We start from the raw sequence: 20,260 nt of genomic DNA, 5'->3' as shown, positions 1-20,260 counted from the left end.
GTTGTAAATAACATGAACATCTAGAGCAGAAATGGTTTGCTGAAACAGAATCGTAATCAATTAACTTTGTATGTAAATATGTTTCAGTGTATTACAGTTTAGGAAATATAATGTTAATTTTCTAATTTAAAAATGAATTTATGTCATAATTTTACTCTTATTTTAATTTACTCTTTTATAATCTATTATTCGATTACAATAGAATAATAATAGATTATTCTATTGTAATAGAATAATCTATTATTATTATATGGAAAGTCCCCGCAAATAACAATAATAATAATTATTATTATTCTATTGGTTGTTTCCCAACCCTGGTCCTCAAGGCTCACTGCCCTGCATGTTTTAGGTATTTCCTTGCTTCAGACCAGCTGATTTCAATTGATGACTGATTAACAGGCGTTTGTTGAGCTGCAATCAGTTGAATCAGGCACATTAAAGCAGGGAAACCTCTAAACCATGTAGGACAGTGGGCCTTGAGGACCAGGGTTGGGAAACACTGATCTATAGAATTGATTACAAAACCAACCATTACTGGCATCACTACTATTGTGTATTTCTAATTTAACAGATGTCCATTTTTCAACAGTTAGAAATAAAATGCACTGCAAAAACACAAACTATTACCAACAATTTTTGGTCTAGTTTAGTCAAAAATCTTAGTAGGATTGAAATAAGACAAAACTAACCTACAAGTATTTTTCAGCACAATATAGTAGCTTGTTTTAAGGAAATAATTCCTTAATACTAATAAAATGTACTTGCAGGTTTGTTCACTTTTAACAAGAAGAGTCAAATAATCTGCCAGTGGAAGATGCATATTTAAAAAAAAAATCAATATTAAGGAATTATTTATTAGAAACAAGCTCCTATTTCTTGCTGAAACAGTAAAACTGGGGATTTCAATTAAAACACATAAAAGATCAGTTTGTGGTATTAAACTATTTTAACGGCTGAACCGAAGAAGAAAACAACCACTAACTTTGACGCCTTTTAGCATTTGGTTTGCTTTTTACTCTGTGCTGTTGGGAATGTGCTATAAAAATAAATTTGACATTTGGCAATAATGTGAAACTTGTTGCTTTTCTGGGCTAATTGCAAAACAAAAGAAAAGAAAAAAGTTTGTCTTAACAGAGAAACTTTCTCTTTTACTTTTACAGCTGCTGGACATTTTCACCTGGCACCATGTTGCTGCACTGCCATCTAGTGGACAAACTGAGGCGATGCTTTTCAAAGAGGCCTGTCAAGTTTTTTCTGTCAAAGCTCCATAACTGATTTCAGCTAACAAATCAACAACCATCTCCTTTCAGGTGCTCAACTTCTGTTAAGTATCATAAAAATAATTTGAAAATGATCAAATGTTGGATTAAAATTGAGAATAAGAATATGAAATCGTTTCTGTCTAAGTGGGTGTCTAGGCAATCATTTAAGTACTCTACTTATTTACGCCATCTAGTGGTCAGAATATGAACTACACATGCTTTATTGAATTTTTCTGATAAACTCAGTAATTAATATAAATCCTGAAATAGATTCTGCAATAAAACTATATAAGCTGGATCAGGTCTTCTACATATTGTATATTAAAAAAACATATTGTGAATAAAATTATTTATAAGTTTTGGTTTGAAGCTTTTTAGCAACTCTAGGCAACCAAGGAATGAAAATGAATAACATTAGTATTAAGAAGTAATATATGGGGCGTGCCGTGGTGGCGTAGGGGTTAGCGCGACCCACATTTGGAGGCCTCAAGTCCTCGACGCGGCTGTCGCGGGTTCGACTCCCGGACCCGGCGACATTTACCGCATGTCTTCCCCCCTCTCCCTCCCCCTTTCCTGTCAGCCTACTTCATGAAAAGGGACACTAGAGCCCACAAAAAGACCCCCTGGAGGGGTTACAAAAAAAAAAAAAAAAAAAAAAAAGAAGTAATATATAAAATTTAGGTATAATTGTAGAAAGAGTACATTTTGTGCATGTGTTTTGATTTTGCAACTTTGAATTTAAAGGATTACTTCAGACTACAAAAACTAATTATTGGTGAACAAATAATTATTTACAAAAGTACTTCCCCTTACATTAATATTTTTTCATGAAACATGGAATAAGCGTTTCTAAGACTGAAATTATTTTATTCAGTATTTGCAGGATGAAAATTAATTCATAAAACTGATTTCATAATCAGTTTTAAGGAAAGGAGGAGAAAGAACCACAAGGGATATAGTTAATGTATTTGAAACCATAATTATGAAAAAGCTATGGTTTTTCAAACACAACTTCAAAATCATGCTTGAGAAAGAGCAACATTAATAAAACAAGCATAATGACATTGAAAATTCAGTTTCATTCCTTAAATGCCTGGTGGATCTAATTTGCATCATACCTAAATTTACAATATAGGTCAAATTTATCATCTCTAACCAAAAAAAACCCCACAAGTAATACAATTTTGTGTACAATGGAGCATAAATCGATATATTCTGAAGTGGATGAAGTAAAATAATTCAACAAATACGACATATTTAGCTATTTGCCATTTGACATGTTAGCCGCATTCTGCATTTATTTAGGTCATATTTTGATCTGAAACACTTAATGGGACAAAAAAGCAAAAACAAAAAAACTATTTGTAATTTATTTAATTTATTTATCCTGTTGCCGATTGAAGCAGCCTGGTTTTAAATGACCTCTGAGCTCTCAGGGCTTCAGATTCATATTGAGGAAGTCGAGACATACCTGGCTGTCTGACAGTGTAACACCTGTAATCCTCCTCCAAGGCCTGCAGAGCGTCTGTCAGAGTGTGAACACGTGTTTCTCATGTTTTGGAGACTTTAAACTGTTTACAGTTTAGCTGTAATCATTCAAATGTGTCGATGCATCGTCTTCTGAAGTGATCAAAACACGAACTGACCCAAGTTTGGTCATTTTAAAGGAAGGCTAAAGAAAAGAAAATCTGTTTATTAAACAAAAATATCTAATTATTTATGTTTCTTGTCTTAATTGACTGGTCTGCTTTTTACCAATTCAGCCTTGATGCTTAAAAAAGAAATCTGAACCTAGCCCTAAAGTATTCCAGTGAAACTTTATGAAAACGTGGGTGGAGTCATGACACTTCTGGAAAATGAACCCTGGTTTTGGCTCGGAGATTCTTTATCAAGCAGGGAGTGTCTAACAGTGTTATTGATTCATATTCTGGGGATTATTTTCATCTTGATTCAAGACGCCACACATCTGACACAGATTATTTTATCAATTAAATTCCCTTAGATAACTCTGACAACCAGAGTGTTATCCAGGTGCAGTTCTTGCACTAAAAAGGGAACCTATTATGCAAATTTTTTATTTTGAACGTTTTAGAGTATGATGTCCGTTGGCACTATGAGACCAAACATCAGAGCTACACATCGTACACTGGTGCCGAACGAACACAGAAAGTTAAGCAAATGGGACCTAGCCTGCAAGCTCAACAGCAGTTTTTTTTTGTGCCAACAAAACACAGGAAAACGCCACAACAGCAAGTTATGAAGTTGCTAAACTTATTGCCCAGCACGGCAAACCATTTTCAGACGGTGATTTCATAAAGCAGTGCCTCATCAACGTCACAGAAATAATGTGCCCAGAAAAAGTGCCTGATTTCAACAATGTGAGCTTATCCAGAAATACAGTGGTGTGGAGAATCGAGGACTTGTCAGCTGACTTGAAACTTCAGTTAAGAGACAAAGCTTGTGCTTTTGAATTTTACGCAATAGCATGCAATGAGAGAACAGATGCCACAGACACTGCGCAACTGTTAATTTTTTTGCGGGGAGTAGATGATCATTTTTGCTGTACGGAGGAGCTGCTTGATACGATGAGCCTAAAAGGCACAACGACGGGAAAAGATATTTTTGAAGCTGTGTCAGAAGCAGTTGAAAAGATGAGGCTTAAGTGGGACAAGCTCTGTGGAGTAACAACAGATGGAGCTCCGGCCATGATGGGCTAGCGCAAAGGAATGGCATCGTTGGTGTGCGCTAAGATAAAAGAGAGTGGAGGTGAGGCTGTTGGGATGCACTGTAAAATCTACCAAGAAGCACTGTGTGCCAAGACTGTCCAGCTGGGCAAAGTGATGAACACTGTCATAAAAACTGTCAACATAATTCGAGCTAGAGGACTGTACCATAGAGAATTTCAGGCTTTCCTTTCTGACGTGGACGCTGAATACGGGGATGTACTCTACCACTCTGATGTGCGCTGGCTCAGCCGCGGCTCTGTGCGGCAGCGGTTTTATTCGCTGAGATCAGAAATCGACCAATTTTTAAAAGAGAAGGGCCGACCTCTTCATGAACTAAGTGACCCTCTGTGGCTGGCAGACCTGGCAGTTTTAGTTGATCTTACGCATCATCTGAATACACTGAGCAAAAACCTACCAGGCAAAGAACAGCTGGTGCCACACCTGTATACGCACATGAAAGTCTTCTGCGTAAAGCTCCGCCTGTTTGAGACACAACTACGAGGCTTTAATGCTGCACACTTCCCTGCGCTGTCTGAAATCAAGTCTGCTATTCCAAAGGCCGACCTTTCTGCTACAAAGGAGAAATATGTGTCCGTGGTTGCATCTCTCGTGACAGAAGTCAACCAGCGTTTCCAAGATTTTTCTGTCATGGAAAAACAAATCAAGCTGTTCTCGACCCCCTTCCTGGTGGATGCAGAAAAAGTGGAAAAGAGTCTGCAGTTAGAACTGATTGAAATGCAATGTGATGATTCTATGAAAATTCAACATCAGCTTCTCTCCCTCTCTGAATTCTATCAGAGTTTGGATAATGCCAAGTTTCCTCTGATGAGACGCCACACAAAAAGAATGATGAGCCTGTTCGGCTCAACATACATACGTATGTGAACACACATTTTCTCTGTTAAATCAGAACAAAAGCAGACTGAGAACCAGAATGACCGATAGCCATCTCTATGAAGTCCTTCGTGTCTCAACCACTTTCTCCTGACATGTCAGCCATCCTTCAATCCAAAGGACAGCATCACTACTCCCACTGAGTGCAATGTTATTCACATTATAGGTGAGTTAGAAATACACACAGTGTTCATGTGTCAATATGTCACCTCTAGTGTGTGGCCCGGCCCTTTGTTTATTTTTCTGTATTTGGCCCTCACTAAAAAAAGTTTGGACACCCCTGCATTAAATCATTCAGTCGATGAAAATAACTTGTATATATAAAGCTATGTTTTTTGTTCATGTTCTAAATTTTAATTCTTAGCAGAATTTTTTTTATTTTAAATCTTCCCTTCTATAAAATAATAAGTGTAAAATATAAGCTTTTTTATTACCATAATGTAAAACCCAAAAAATCCCTTAAGCAGCAGATTTCAACAGACTATCTTAAGTTAACTGCGATATCTTAAAAGATAACAAAAGGTGTTTTTATCAGAAACAAGTCTTTACAGCCACACGTAATTGTTTCCTAACAGGGTGAGGCAGGAAATCCATAAACTGAATAAGATAGGACAAATAGTACCGGAATGGATGTACAGTTTATAGCTTTTTGTCTGGTGTAAAAATACAGTTTACACCAGAGGATGAAAGGAAAAAAACTCTTTTTTTATTTTTAGAAAGATAATCCGTTTAGAAAATTAAATATTTGTTAGTAATCAGGTTTGAACGTAAGGATGTTGTTAGAGTGAAACATGTCGTCTTAGTTACTATCTTTTATGATGTTGAGTCGTTTCTACCCACCACTTAGACCCAGTGTTTTATTGACACTGATTACGTCACTAGTCACTCTCTCACCTTTTTGTCATTTAAATTAACCTCAAAAAGGTTATTTGTATGTATTGTGGTTTTATTTATGTATATTTATATTTATTGCTGGTGTAGGATTCAATGTTTGGTCAAACTGAGGACAATAAACCTGGTAGAGGGGATAAATCTCTGCTGGTTGTTTCACTGAGAGCATAAAAGCAAATGACCAAAACGTGACCAATCTTCCAGGCAATGAAAATGTTTAAAAAGCTCGACCAAAGTGCATCATTCAATATGGTTGTTTTGTACAAAAGGTATAAAACCATTAAAAGCTTTAATGGGGATGTTTATGTGTACGTTGTGTCATTTGAGCAAAAGAAACTGAAGAAACAAACAAAAGTAAATAAAAATATGTGGGGTTCCTCAAGGCGCTATTCAAGGGTCGCACATATTACACAATTACATCTCTTATATCAATGCTATTCAGCTCTGCAAGGGAAAATGAAAAGGCCATACTTTGACTAGGCAGTTGTGGTTGGCTTCAATGGTAACTAGCTGCTGGTACTCTGGGTAGCTTCAGGTGTTTTCTTCCCTACATCTTCACAACTACATATTTAGCCCCAACTTAACTAAGCTTGCTAACAAGATATTTAGCTTGCAAATGAACCATTTAGCTATCAAGCTACAGATTTAGATCCAAACTAAATATTTTATTAGCATGTTCAATATTTAGATTCAAAGCTTGTTTGCTAAACTTGCAAACAAACTAGTTAACTTGTTAAAATATTTAGCTAGGAGGCTAAATATTTAGTTAGCAAACTAAATATTTAGCTTCAAAGCTTTTTAACTAAACTTCTCAATTGAATATTTAGCTTGTTAACTACGTATGTAGTCAACAAGCTAAATAATTAGCTCTAAACAAAATATTTAGTTAGCAGGCTAAATATTTTTTGCTTCAAAGCTTAAGCTTTCTAAAAAATACTTGGCTTGCTAACTAAATTTACAGCTAGCAAGCTAAATAATTTGCTCCAAACTAAATATATTGTTAGTCAGCTAAATATTTTGTTAGTAAGCTAAATATTTAGCTTCAAAGTTGGTTAACTCAGCTTGTCAATCAAATATTTAGCTTTGGCTAATATTTAGCTAGCTTGTTAACAAGCTAATTAATTAGCTCCAAATAAAATATTTAGTTATTAAGCTAAATGTTTATTTAGCTAGCTAAATAATTCCCTGAAAACTAAATATTTTGTTAGCAAGCTAAATATTTATCTTCAAAGTTGTTTAACTGCGCATTTCAATTAAATATTTAGCTTGTTAATTAGTAATTAGCTACAAACAAAATATTTATCAAGCTAAATAATTTGCTCCTAACTAAATAAATATTGTTGGCAAGCTAAATAGTTTTTTAGCAAGATAGATATTTAGCTCCAAAGCTGGTTAAATAAGCTTGCAAACAAAATATTTAGTTTGCAAACATTTAGTTAACAAGCTAAATATTTAGCTACACACAAAATATGTAGTTGGAAAGCCAATTATAATCAAGCTAAATATTTGGTTAGGAAGCTTAGTTAGACTAAATATTCACTATGAGCTAAATATGTAGTTTGTAAACTCCATAGACTCCATAGATAAAAGCTAGTTATTTAAAATAAACTAAAATCCTCGAAACCTTGAAGAATTTCTTATACGGACTGAAACCAAACTTGAACTTGGTTTCAGACCGTATTATTGTCTTAGTTACATAAAACATGAAACTAATGTTTTATGTTAGTTATACATAAAATATACAGTTTTATATTGGTTATATATAAAACATTAGTTATATAAAACATGAAACTAATGGGAAAATAAAATGTAATCTTGGAAATTTGAATGTAGTTGTCAAACCCTAAACTCTTTTAGGAAAATTTGAACAATGTTTATTTTGTAATATTTATTTTTACCAATTAAATTTAATTGGTAATATAATTACCAATTAATTGTCTTATTTACAGTATATTCCAACAAATTTTTGAATTTTTTCATTCAAAAAGTGCTAAAAACACACAAAATCACCAAACTGGCAACATCATGTCTATCAAAGTTAATTAAATCATAAATTACTATAAATGCTAGTCAGTTTTAAACCAAAAATACTATATTCCCAACACGAGCAGCTATATTAATAAACTCCAACTTTACTAATATCATTACTGATTAGGTTTCATTTAAAATATGTCATCTTTTCTCTTACTGCCCAGTCCAGTTTTTATCAAATGGGTCAGCTGATATGTGAGGCGTTCACCTGGAATCTGACTGACTTTGAATCCTGGTGAAAAACATCAAAGTTTGTTTCATTCCTGTAAACACGTTGCATTGTAAAACTGAGTTGGCATTCCCGTAAAAAGATCCACATGCTGTAAACTTCTGCTCACTGCCACTTCCTCCAAATGTATCTACTTTACCTTTAATGATTATTTGTATTTATTTCTATATATATATATATCTATATATATATATATATATATATCTATATATATATATATATATATATATATATATATAGATATATATATATATACAGTACAGACCAAATGTTTGGACACACCTCTCTAATTCAATGGATTTTCTTTATTTTCATGACTATTTATAAGGCAAGAAATCCCACTTATTAACCTGACAGGGCAGGTTGACCTATGAAGTGAAAACCATTTCAGGTGACGACCTCTTGAAGCTCATCAAGAAAATGCAGAGTGTGTGCAAAGCAGTAATCACAGCAAAAGGTTGCTACTTTGAAGAAACTAGAATATAAGGAGTATTTTCAGTTGTTTTACACTTTTTTGTTTAGTGCATATTTCCACATGTTATTCATAGTTTTGATGCCTTCAGTGTGAATCTACAATGTCAATAGTCATGAAAATAAAGGAAACTCATTGAGTTAAAAGGTGTGTCCAAACTTTTGGTCCGTACTGTATATATATAGATTCAGATTAATTTGTATCCCAAATTGGCAATTGATATCATTTATGATCAGAAATCATATATTTCTGATTTGTTGTTGACAAAAACAACAAAAACATGCAAATCTGGATTTTAAAGCTTTTAAATGAAACATTTTTAAAAATAAAAGAGAGAGGGAAGAAACAGAAAAGATTTTTATGAAAGATTTAGATGGTGATAAGTAATCAGCAGGGATCAAACCTTCTAAATGGTGTGTGTGTGTGTGTGTGTGTGTGATTCTCCGGCTTCCTCCCACAGTCCAAAAACATGACTGTCAGGTTAATTGGTCTCTCTAAATTTTCTCTAGGTGTGTGTGTGTGTGTTTGTTTCTAATACCTTGTGGGGAACATTTTCCTGACATATACTACGTTATGGGGACACACTGCTACTTGTGGGGACCGAAGCCTGGTCCCCACAAGGGAAAATGTTAGGTCTATGTTGGCTCCCAACCTGTAAGGAATCAACTAAGAACACAAGTTGCTTTCTGCAGAAGAGAGGAGAGAAGTCTGACACGGAGAGCCACCATCAAACAACTGTCTGGGATCAACTCCGCCAGCTCTCAGTCCGCAACTACCTTTTATTGAAACAGAGTATGACCTAATCACATGAACATTGTAGCTCTAAACAGCTGCAACGTGGCCTAATTGATTACACATCCTTTAAATACAAGCTCTTTTCTTTAAGACTGAGTGTGACTATTGACGTGGCATTGTTTCCTGTTTCTCTCTGCGAATATCATCTCAGCGAGTCACAAGCTTCTGGTCACCGCTGTCCCCATGTCCTGGAACAGTTAATGTACCATAAAAGAAAAGGAGCCTAATAAAAAACACGAAAGAATAATAATATAAAAACATAACCTTTCAGATATATTCATTTTCACAACAGGAAACGTTGTTTTTGGGTCCAGGGTCAAATTGAGGACTAAGGTGTGAATTGAGTTTCGGTTAGGTATGTAATGGATAGGGTTAGGATAAGGGTAAGGTTTAGGCTGTAGAAATGAATGGAAGTCGATGGAAAGTTCTCACAAAGATAGCCAGGCAAACACGCGTGTGTGTGGGGAGGGGGGTAGAGGGTTGGACTTTGTCCTGAGCTATTTTAACTGTACAACTTTATCAGAGGCAGAATCATTGCAGCATAAGCAGCCTTCCTCTGACTTTGCTCTTGAGCAGAGCGGCTAAATTAAACCCCACCGGGACTTTTTGGTTTTAATTTCTCTTAAAAGCTTCATTGTCTTATTTTTATTTAAAAAAAAAAAAAAAAGAAGAAGACCATCATGATCAGCCGAAACTTTAAGAATGTGTTGGTGGTCTCCATTGGATTTCTGTCTCTGTTCACGGCTTATGGAGGCCTGCAGAGCTTACAGGTAAGCAGATAAAAAGCTCTACTGGTGCTAAAATGTTGAATTTTAATTCAAAAAGTGCTAAAAAACATTACAATTTTAATTAATGCTCATTTATTAAAGAATGGATTTCAAAGACTAAATAATCATAAAAACCATGTTTGTCACAATATATGAATAAATTGAAGTGTAAAAATGTCAGAAAGTGGCACTATATGATGTATTTCATATACAAATCTTTAACTTTAATCTGAAAAGGAAATTATTTTGCTTAAATTTTTACTTAAAGTTCAAAATACTGAGTGGTTTCAGACCAGAGAGCCGGAAAAAATATTGATGGGCCAAGTAAGATATTTTATTAAATACACATTTAAATGTAAACTTATTAATACTCTTAATATTTTGTCACATTACTAATAAAAATGTGTTTAATTTAATGTAATTAAATTTCCCTTTGGGATTAATGAAGTATCTTTGAATTAAGATTTTTTAATTGTATTTTATTGGGATTTTTGATATTGTATCAATTAAAGTATTACAAGCTGCACAGTGGCGCAGCTGGTAGCACTGTTGCCTAGCAGCAAAGAGGTCTCTCGTTCTGATTTCCGGCCCGGGGTCTTTTTGCATGGAGTTTGCATGTTCTCCCGGTGCATGCGTGGGTTCTTTCCGGGTTCTCCGGCTTCCTCCCACAGTCCAGAAACATGACTGTCAGGTTAATTGGTCTCTCTAAATTTTCTCTAGATGTCTGTGTGTGTGTGCGCTTGTTTCTAATACCTTGTGGGGACCATTTTCCTGACATATACTACGTTATGGGGACACACTGCTACTTGTGGGGACCGAACCCTCGTCCCCACAAGGGGAAACGCTGTTTTTGGGTCAGGGGTCAGATTTAGGGCTAAGGTGTGAATTGAGTTTTGGTTAGGGTTAGAGTTAGGCATGTAATGGATAGGGTTAGGGAAAAGGTAAGGGTAAGGTTTAGGCCAGGGGTCTCAAACTCCAGGCCTCGAGGGCCGCAGTCCTGCAACTTTTAGATGTGCCTCTGCTGCACCACACCTGAACAGAATAATTAGGTCATTAAGGGTCTGGAAAACTGATCTACACAAGGAGGAGGTAATTAAGTCATTTCATTCCAGTGTTTTGTACCTGTGGCACATCTAAAAACTGCAGGACTGCGGCCCTCGAGAACTGGAGTTTGAGACCCCTGGTTTAGGCTATAGAAATGAATGGAAGTCAATGGAAAGCACCCACAAAGATAGCCACGCAAACACGCACGCGTGTGTGTGTGTGTGTGTGTGTGTGGGGAGGGGGGTAGAGTGTTGGACTTTGTCCTGAGCTATTTTAACTGTACGACTTTATCAGAGGCAGAATCATTGCAGCATAAGCAGCCTTCCTCTGACTTTGCTCTTGAGCAGAGCGGCTAAATTAAACCCCACCGGGACTTTTTGGTTTTCATTTCTCTTAAAAGCTTCATTGTCTTATTTTTATTTTAAAAAAATAAAATAAGGAGAAGACCATCATGATCAGCCGAAACTTTAAGAATGTGTTGGTGGTCTCCATTGGATTTCTGTCTCTGTTTACGGCTTATGGAGGCCTGCAGAGCTTACAGGTAAGCAGATAAAAAGCTCTACTGGTGCTAAAATGTTGATTTTTAATTCAAAAAGTGTTAAAAAAAATAAAGATTTTAATTAATGCTCATTTATTAAAGAATGGATTTCTAAGGCTAAATAATCATAAAAACCATGTTTGTCACAATATATGAATAAATTGAAGAGTAAAAATGTCAGAAAGTGACACTTTATGATGTATTTAATATACAAATCTTTAACTTTAATCTGAAAAAGAAATTATTTTGCTTGAACTTTTACTTAAAGTTCAAAGTTGAGTGGTTTCAGACCAGAGAGCCGGAAAAAAAATATTGATGGGCCAAGTAAGATATTTTTTTTAAATACACATTTAAATGTAAACTTATTAATACTCTTAATATTTTGTCACATTACTAATAAAAATGAGTTTAATTTAATTAAATTTCCCTTTGGGATTAATGAAGTATCTTTGAATTAAAATTTTTTAATTGTATTTCATTGGGATTTTAAATATTGTATCAATTAAAGTATTACGAGCTGCACAGTGGCGCAGCTGGTAGCACTGTTGCATAGCAGCAAAAATGTCTCTCTTTTTGATTCCCAGCCCAGGGTCTTTCTGCAAGGAGTTTGCATGTTCTACCTGTGCATGTGAGGGTTCTTTCCGGGTTCTCCGGCTTCCTTCCACAGTCCAGAAACATGACTGTCAGGTTAATTGGTCTCTCTCTAAATTTTCTCTAGGTGTCTGTGTGTGTGTGTGTGTGCACATGTGCATGTGTGTGTGTGAGAGAGAGAGGTTTCTCTTCCCATGACTCTGCTCAGGTAACGGGAAATCAACAATATTACACATTAAAGCAACTTTAGCAGAAAAACACCAAATTTCCATGATCTTCTCCTCATGTTGTAAATAACATGAACATCTAGAGCAGAAATGGTTTGCTGAAACAGAATCGTAATCAATTAACTTTGTATGTAAATATGTTTCAGTGTATTACAGTTTAGGAAATATAATGTTAATTTTCTAATTTAAAAATGAATTTATGTCATAATTTTACTCTTATTTTAATTTACTCTTTTATAATCTATTATTCGATTACAATAGAATAATAATAGATTATTCTATTGTAATAGAATAATCTATTATTATATGGAAAGTCCCCGCAAATAACAATAATAATTATTATTATTATTCTATTGGTTGTTTCCCAACCCTGGTCCTCAAGGCTCACTGCCCTGCATGTTTTAGGTATTTCCTTGCTTCAGACCAGCTGATTTCAATTGATGACTGATTAACAGGCGTTTGTTGAGCTGCAATCAGTTGAATCAGGCACATTAAAGCAGGGAAACCTCTAAACCATGTAGGACAGTGGGCCTTGAGGACCAGGGTTGGGAAACACTGATCTATAGAATTGATTACAAAACCAACCATTACTGGCATCACTACTATTGTGTATTTCTAATTTAACAGATGTCCATTTTTCAACAGTTAGAAATAAAATGCACTGCAAAAACACAAACTATTACCAACAATTTTTGGTCTAGTTTAGTCAAAAATCTTAGTAGGATTGAAATAAGACAAAACTAACCTACAAGTATTTTTCAGCACAATATAGTAGCTTGTTTTAAGGAAATAATTCCTTAATACTAATAAAATGTACTTGCAGGTTTGTTCACTTTTAACAAGAAGAGTCAAATAATCTGCCAGTGGAAGATGCATATTTAAAAAAAAAAAATCAATATTAAGGAATTATTTATTAGAAACAAGCTCCTATTTCTTGCTGAAACAGTAAAACTGGGGATTTCAATTAAAACACATAAAAGATCAGTTTGTGGTATTAAACTATTTTAACGGCTGACCGAAGAAGAAAACAACCACTAACTTTGACGCCTTTTAGCATTTGGTTTGCTTTTTACTCTGTGCTGTTGGGAATGTGCTATAAAAATAAATTTGACATTTGGCAATAATGTGAAACTTGTTGCTTTTCTGGGCTAATTGCAAAACAAAAGAAAAGAAAAAGTTTGTCTTAACAGAGAAACTTTCTCTTTTACTTTTACAGCTGCTGGACATTTTCACCTGGCACCATGTTGCTGCACTGCCATCTAGTGGACAAACTGAGGCGATGCTTTTCAAAGAGGCCTGTCAAGTTTTTTCTGTCAAAGCTCCATAACTGATTTCAGCTAACAAATCAACAACCATCTCCTTTCAGGTGCTCAACTTCTGTTAAGTATCATAAAAATAATTTGAAATGATCAAATGTTGGATTAAAATTGAGAATAAGAATATGAAATCGTTTCTGTCTAAGTGGGTGTCTAGGCAATCATTTAAGTACTCTACTTATTTACGCCATCTAGTGGTCAGAATATGAACTACACATGCTTTATTGAATTTTTCTGATAAACTCAGTAATTAATATTAATCCTGAAATAGATTCTGCAATAAAACTATATAAGCTGGATCAGGTCTTCTACATATTGTATATTAAAAAAACATATTGTGAATAAAATTATTTATAAGTTTTGGTTTGAAGCTTTTTAGCAACTCTAGGCAACCAAGGAATGAAAATGAATAACATTAGTATTAAGAAGTAATATATAAAATTTAGGTATAATTGTAGAAAGAGTATATTTTGTGCATGTGTTTTGATTTTGCAACTTTGAATTTAAAGGATTACTTCAGACTACAAAAACTATATAATTATTGGTGAACAAATAATTATTTACAAAAGTACTTCCCCTTACATTAATATTTTTTCATGAAACATGGCATAAGCGTTTCTAAGACTGAAATTATTTTTTTCAGTATTTGCAGGATGAAAATCAATTTATAAAACTGATTTCATAATCAGTTTTAAGGAAAGGAGGAGAAAGAACCACAAGGGATATAGTTAATGTATTTGAAACACTAATTATGAAAAAGCTATGGTTTTTCAAACACAACTTCAAAATCGTGCTTGAGAAAGAGCAACATTAATAAAATAAGCATAATGAGATTGAAAATTCAGTGTCATTCCTTCAATGCCTGGTGGATCCAATTTGCATCATAGCTAGATTTACAATATAGGTCAAATTTATCATCTCTAACCAAAAAAAAAACCCCACAAGTAATACAATTTTGTGTACAATGGAGCATAAATGGATGTATTCTGAAGTGGATGAATTCAAATAATTCAGCAAATACGACATATTATTTGCCATTTGACATGTTAGCCGCATTCTGCATTTATTTAGGTCATATTTTGATCTGAAACACTTAATGGGACAAAAAAGCAAAAACAAAAAAACTATTTGTAATTTATATGAAAGATCCTGTTGCCGATTGAAGCAGCCTGGTTTTAAATGACCTCTGAGCTCTCAGAGCTTCAGATTCATATTGAGGAAGTCGAGACATACCTGGCTGTCTGACAGTTGTAACACCTGTAATCCTCCTCCAAGGCCTGCAGAGCGTCTGTCAGAGTGTGAACACGTGTTTCTCATGTTTTTTGGAGACTTTAAACTGTTTACAGTTTAGCTGTATCATTAAAATGTGGGATTTGGTGGTTGTGGTTCAGGAAGTGAACATAAGTAAATGCATTGTCTTCTGAAGTGATCAAACATGAATTGACCCAAATTTGGTCTTTTAAAGGAAGGTTAAAAAAAAAATCTGTTTTTTAAACAAAAAGATCTGATTATGTTTGTCTTAGTGACTGGTCTGCTTTTTACCAATTCAGCTTTGATGCTTAAAAGAAATCTGAACCTAGCCCTAAAGTATTCCAGTGAAACTTTATGAAAACGTGGGTGGAGTCATGACACTTCTGGAAAATGAACCCTGGTTTGGCTCGGAGATTCTTCATCAAGCAGGGAGTGTCTACAGTGTTATTGATTCATATTCTGGGGATTATTTTCATCTTGATTCAAGACGCCACACATCTGACACAGATTATTTATAAATTAAATTCCCTTAGACAACTCTGACAAACAGAGTGTTATCCAGGTGCAGTTCTTGCACTAAAAAGGGAACCTATTACGCTACTTTTATATTTTGAACATTTTTAATAATTCCATTTGGGTCTCAACTCTTCTAAAAACGTCCCAAGCACTTTAAAAAAGTCCCACCCAGTTTTTTTTAGGCAGTAGGTTCACGGGTTTTTTTGCCATTTCGATAACTGCTGCATTCCACAGGCAATGCGCCGTTACCTAGCAACCCCAGCCAGTTCCAGCCCCATTACCTAGCAACCCAAGCATAGCTCGAGCAGGTTTGGTCAGCTGACTGCTGGCCAGCCAATGATGTTGCAGATGCATATTGCTTAACAATGTCTGCCTTAGGCTAATCAAACCTTTATTGAAATCAATTACTGAAATAACATAATTTAGTAATTGATTGTTAACTGGAGAATACACTAAAAAAATCCCAACATATTCAGAGTAATAATTAAGTCAAAACTATACAAAATTTACATACATTTTAGAAGTTAAGATAAAAACACTTATGCCTGTAAATATGTTTTTGGTATTACATTTTAGGGAATACAATATGTATTTTTCTTACTTACAAAAGTAATTCATTTATTTGTTTATTTGCCTCAACGTATTTCTAGTATTGTAAAAAAAAAAAAAAAAAAAGAAATAAGAAAAAAGTTTAGAGGTTAAATAAAAAATCTGTAGAATGCGACAATTTTTTATTTGATGAATCATCAGAATAACAGAAATAATAATTGAATACTTAAATAGCTGTTATTTGCAGGCTTACTTAAATGCTTCAGATCAACAGCGTGTTAAATTATGTCACTTAAAGAGGGTGAATATTTATAATCACACATTTTATGGTTCAGATTTTAATTTAATTGTCATTATTTTTGTAGAAATCAGTCTTATGCTTTATTTGGTAAAAAAAAAAAAAGTTCAATAAAAACGGACATATTCTGTTGATATTGATTGATTTATAATAGCAGTATGAAGGGTAAAACATCCAAGGGTGTGAATAATTTATAGAGGCACTGAAAGTGTGGAAAAAAGGAAAAGACCAAATCTGAAAGAGGGTAACAACGTAATCACGTTACAGTAAAAACAAGATGAAATTCAGGAGCTTTAACTTTGGTAATGGACTCTGGCTCCCTCTGCTGGTCAGTAAATGTACAAATTAAATTCTCCAACACATTAAATCATTCAGTCGATGAAAATAACATGTATATATCAAGCTAAGTTTTGTGTTCACGTTCTAAATTTTAGAACATGCTAATACTTTAAATTTTAAAGTATCTAAATATTTAGATTTTGGCAGATTTTTTTTTTTATTTTAAATCTTCCCTTCAATAAAGTAATAAGTGGAAACTAGAAAATTCCTGAAGAAATTTAACCGGGGCCTGCCAAAGTGTTTGGACCCAGTGTTCTGATGGTGAAAATTAGCATCGATGCTAAAGAAAGCTGCAATGTAATCAATAGCATGAGGAGAATCACAAGAATGTTGACTAACATGGACTTGCACCATTCAGTATGGTAAAGTAAGTGTATCAGCTAAAATGAGCAAAAATGCTAATGTTAGCATGAATGCTGTCAGTAGTATGTGGGGCATCAGGATGTTGCCTATAATTGACTTACTCCATTCAGTTTACTAGACATGGCTAATAAGTCAGAAAAATAGCTTATTTAAACTAAAAGGCTAATGATAACCTGAGAGAAAAAGATAATGCAGGTGTAACCACTACTTAATTTAATTAGCAATAAATTCTGTAGGAAAGTTACTTTTGTTCTAGGGTCACACAGGAGGATGATGAGCATAAAAGTTTTAACAACTCAAGTTTATTTTTCATTCCCCACAAAAAAAATAATAATCTAGGTAACACTAACTACCTTAATAAAATTAAGGTATAAAACTTAAATTGTCCACCCTTATATAAAAATATCAAATTAATATATAGAAAATTGAGGGTAGTTTTTTTAAACAGTAGCTTTAAAGCTTATTTCAACAAAAGAAATTACATATTCCAGTTAGTCCTTCAATATAACGGTTCAGTCAGTCAGTTTAGTCAATGTGCACATAAGTTGTCCGTTATGAAAATGTTCATGAACAAATAGTTTGTGGAATAAAGAAAAGATTTGGGGGCCCCCTTTTTGTTCAATAAGCTTATCTGTTGTCCACGCAAAACATCCAGCAGCACCAGAACCTCCGTCTTTCCAGGCTTCAGTCCGAGTCACAAAGATGGCGGCGGGACCCTCCTGGTTCTGGAACCGCTGGCTCGTTCAGGTATCGGTCATCCAAAAAAACAACAACCTACATGCAGAGCGTTAACCGATCAGGCAGCTATACGGAAATCATAGAAATCTTTCAATTACTTTTCAGTGAAAATCAAATTAGCGTTTAAAATAAACCAAAAACGCTCAGTAATAAATTACTTAATAAACATCACATAATCATAAACAGTCCCATTTCACAGAGCTATGCTGCTTACAGAGCGACACTTTATACTCCGGTTGGGGTTTTTTCCAGTTAAAAAACAACTGAGCAACGTTAGCTCCAGCTAGCTAGCCATTCTGCGTAAGTAAGCAGCTGAAAATAAAACAGACTCACCGGAGAAATCTCAGAACAGAACGTACATTATCCAGTTCAAAATAAACAGATTTCTTTCATATCACAGCAGCACTTATGCGTAGTAACTTCTCCAGTTCTGCTGAAATGTGCTTAATCTGCATAGTCCGCCATTTCTTTTTTCTTCTTCCCTCTTCTCGTACCGACACAGGAGAAATGTGGGTCTAGTGCCCTCTACAGGACATTCTAAGAACTAACAAACACACACAAATACAGACAGATCAGCATAGTGGCGCCTGTGGCGGTGCACTAACCTGAGGGGGATATTGAGGCTTTTATTTTGAAATTTTTAGTAAGCTTCATTTCAAAGGGCCAAACTAATCTCATGTGTAACAGTGATTGGGTTAAATCAGTTCTATAAAGCTCAAAACACGTGTAGTTCTAAAGGCCAACTCAGTCCTCCTCTGTAGTAACTGACAGTTCTGCCATGTTGTAGTTCTGCTATTCAGCTCACACCTTTTCTTTTCTACAGGCACTCAGTGTCCGCCATGTTGTAGTTCTAAGCTTCAGTCATTGTAGTTCTAAAGAGCAGCTCAACTGTCATGTGAGTGAGACAGAGAGGGAGAGACATAATTTTAACTGTTTGAAGCAGTTAGTTTTTCTGAAAGGCCTGAGAGGAATATTCAGGCTTTCATTTTGAAATTTTAAGTAAGCTTTATTTTAAACGGCTACACTAATCCTATGAGTAACAGTGTTTGGGTTAAATCACCCAACACTATTGATTGGGTGATTTACTTTTGGCCAGTAGTTCTAAATGACAGCTCAGCCCTCTGTTTTAACTGAATTTTAATTAGAACTACAGTGGTGCATATTTGTAGTCCTAACCAGCAGCCAATCCCCTCTTGGCTTTAGTTAGTGTTAGTCCCCTCTAACTGACACTCAGTTAGTGTTAGTTAGAACTACAGATATGGCGTATTTGTAATCCAATCCATTAGCATTAGGTGACAGGCTAATTCTAATGCACTGGCTTGCTGTGCAAGGACGCTGTCGTGTTGCTGTGCAAGCCAGTGCATTCCGTAACCTGAGAGAAAAAGATCATGCAGGCTAATATTATTGTACCACCTATGTTGGTGCATTAAGCTGAAGGAGATATTGAGGCTTTTATTTTGAAAAAAAAAAAACGTACGCTTCATACTAAATGGTCACACTAATTAAAATGTCTAACAGTGTAACAGTGTTTGGGTTAAATCCGTTATTTACTGGCCAAAACAGCCAGTAGCTCTAAATGGCAGCTCAGCCCTCTGTTTTAACTGAATTTTAATTAGAACTACAGTGATGCGTATTTGTAGTCCTAACCAGCAGCCAATCCCCTCCTGTGTTCCGTTGCTATGGTTATCAATCCTCTGCTAACTGTCATGTGTGTGTGACACAGAGAGGTGGAGAAAGAATTCTATCTTTGTGAGACACGCAGTCAGTTTATATGAAAAAAGCAGTCCAAACAACTCCTTCCCATTCAGGAACCGAGAGATGTATTCAAAATCCGTTTGAAACGTATTAGAGGGCTATTTGTCGTCTCCCATAGTACCGCAATTCATACCTGTAGCTCACTCACAGTAATAGCAGTGATGAGACAAAGATGGTGTATGCAGAGCTCAGATATTTTTCAGAAATACATGGAAGTGAATCTGAGATCTGTCAGTTACCCTGGCGCATGATTTCGCTCTGAAACATCTTGACAGAAAACCGTAAGCCCTAGAGAAATTTCGGAAACATTTTACGGGAGCAGGCATGCGTATCAATGTCATGACCGAGTTTGATACCGATAGGGCGATATTTGTGGGCGTGACGGGGAACCATCATCTGCTGCCTGGAGGAGAAGCCGGGCGACAGAGGCAAGCTGGCCGGCGCCTCAGGAAACTACGCCACCGTCATCGACCACAACCCCGAGACCAAGAAATCCAGAGTCAAGCTGCCCTCAGGCGCCAAGAAGGTCATCTCTTCTGCCAACAGAGCCGTCGTCGGTGAGGACTCTGTCGTTTTTTTGTTGTTGTTGACGACGTTTGGTGACTGAATGCCACCTCCTCTGCTGCTGCGTTCAAGGTGTCGTTGCTGGAGGCGGTCGTATCGACAAG

The 20,260-nt window shown here is 35.3% G+C and overlaps 1 long non-coding RNA gene across 2 annotated transcripts; it reads left to right on the top strand.

Annotated features, from left to right (window-relative positions):
• Nucleotides 1–9,845: 9,845 nt before the first annotated feature.
• Nucleotides 9,846–20,080, top strand: LOC111611345. 2 transcript variants are annotated; one of them, XR_002754003.1, is made up of 3 exons: nucleotides 9,846–10,070; nucleotides 13,684–13,833; nucleotides 19,955–20,080. It is a non-coding gene; the product is annotated as an uncharacterized LOC111611345 (long non-coding RNA). The 2 variants fall into 2 exon arrangements; XR_002754002.1 differs by lacking the exon at nucleotides 9,846–10,070 and adding an exon at nucleotides 11,419–11,652.
• Nucleotides 20,081–20,260: the final 180 nt, after the last annotated feature.

This window comes from Xiphophorus maculatus, chromosome 15 (assembly GCF_002775205.1).
Source record: "Xiphophorus maculatus strain JP 163 A chromosome 15, X_maculatus-5.0-male, whole genome shotgun sequence".
Lineage (NCBI taxonomy): Eukaryota > Metazoa > Chordata > Actinopteri > Cyprinodontiformes > Poeciliidae > Xiphophorus > Xiphophorus maculatus.
The sequence above is the reverse complement of the archived record's forward strand: the minus strand, read 5'-3'. Positions and strand labels throughout refer to the sequence as shown.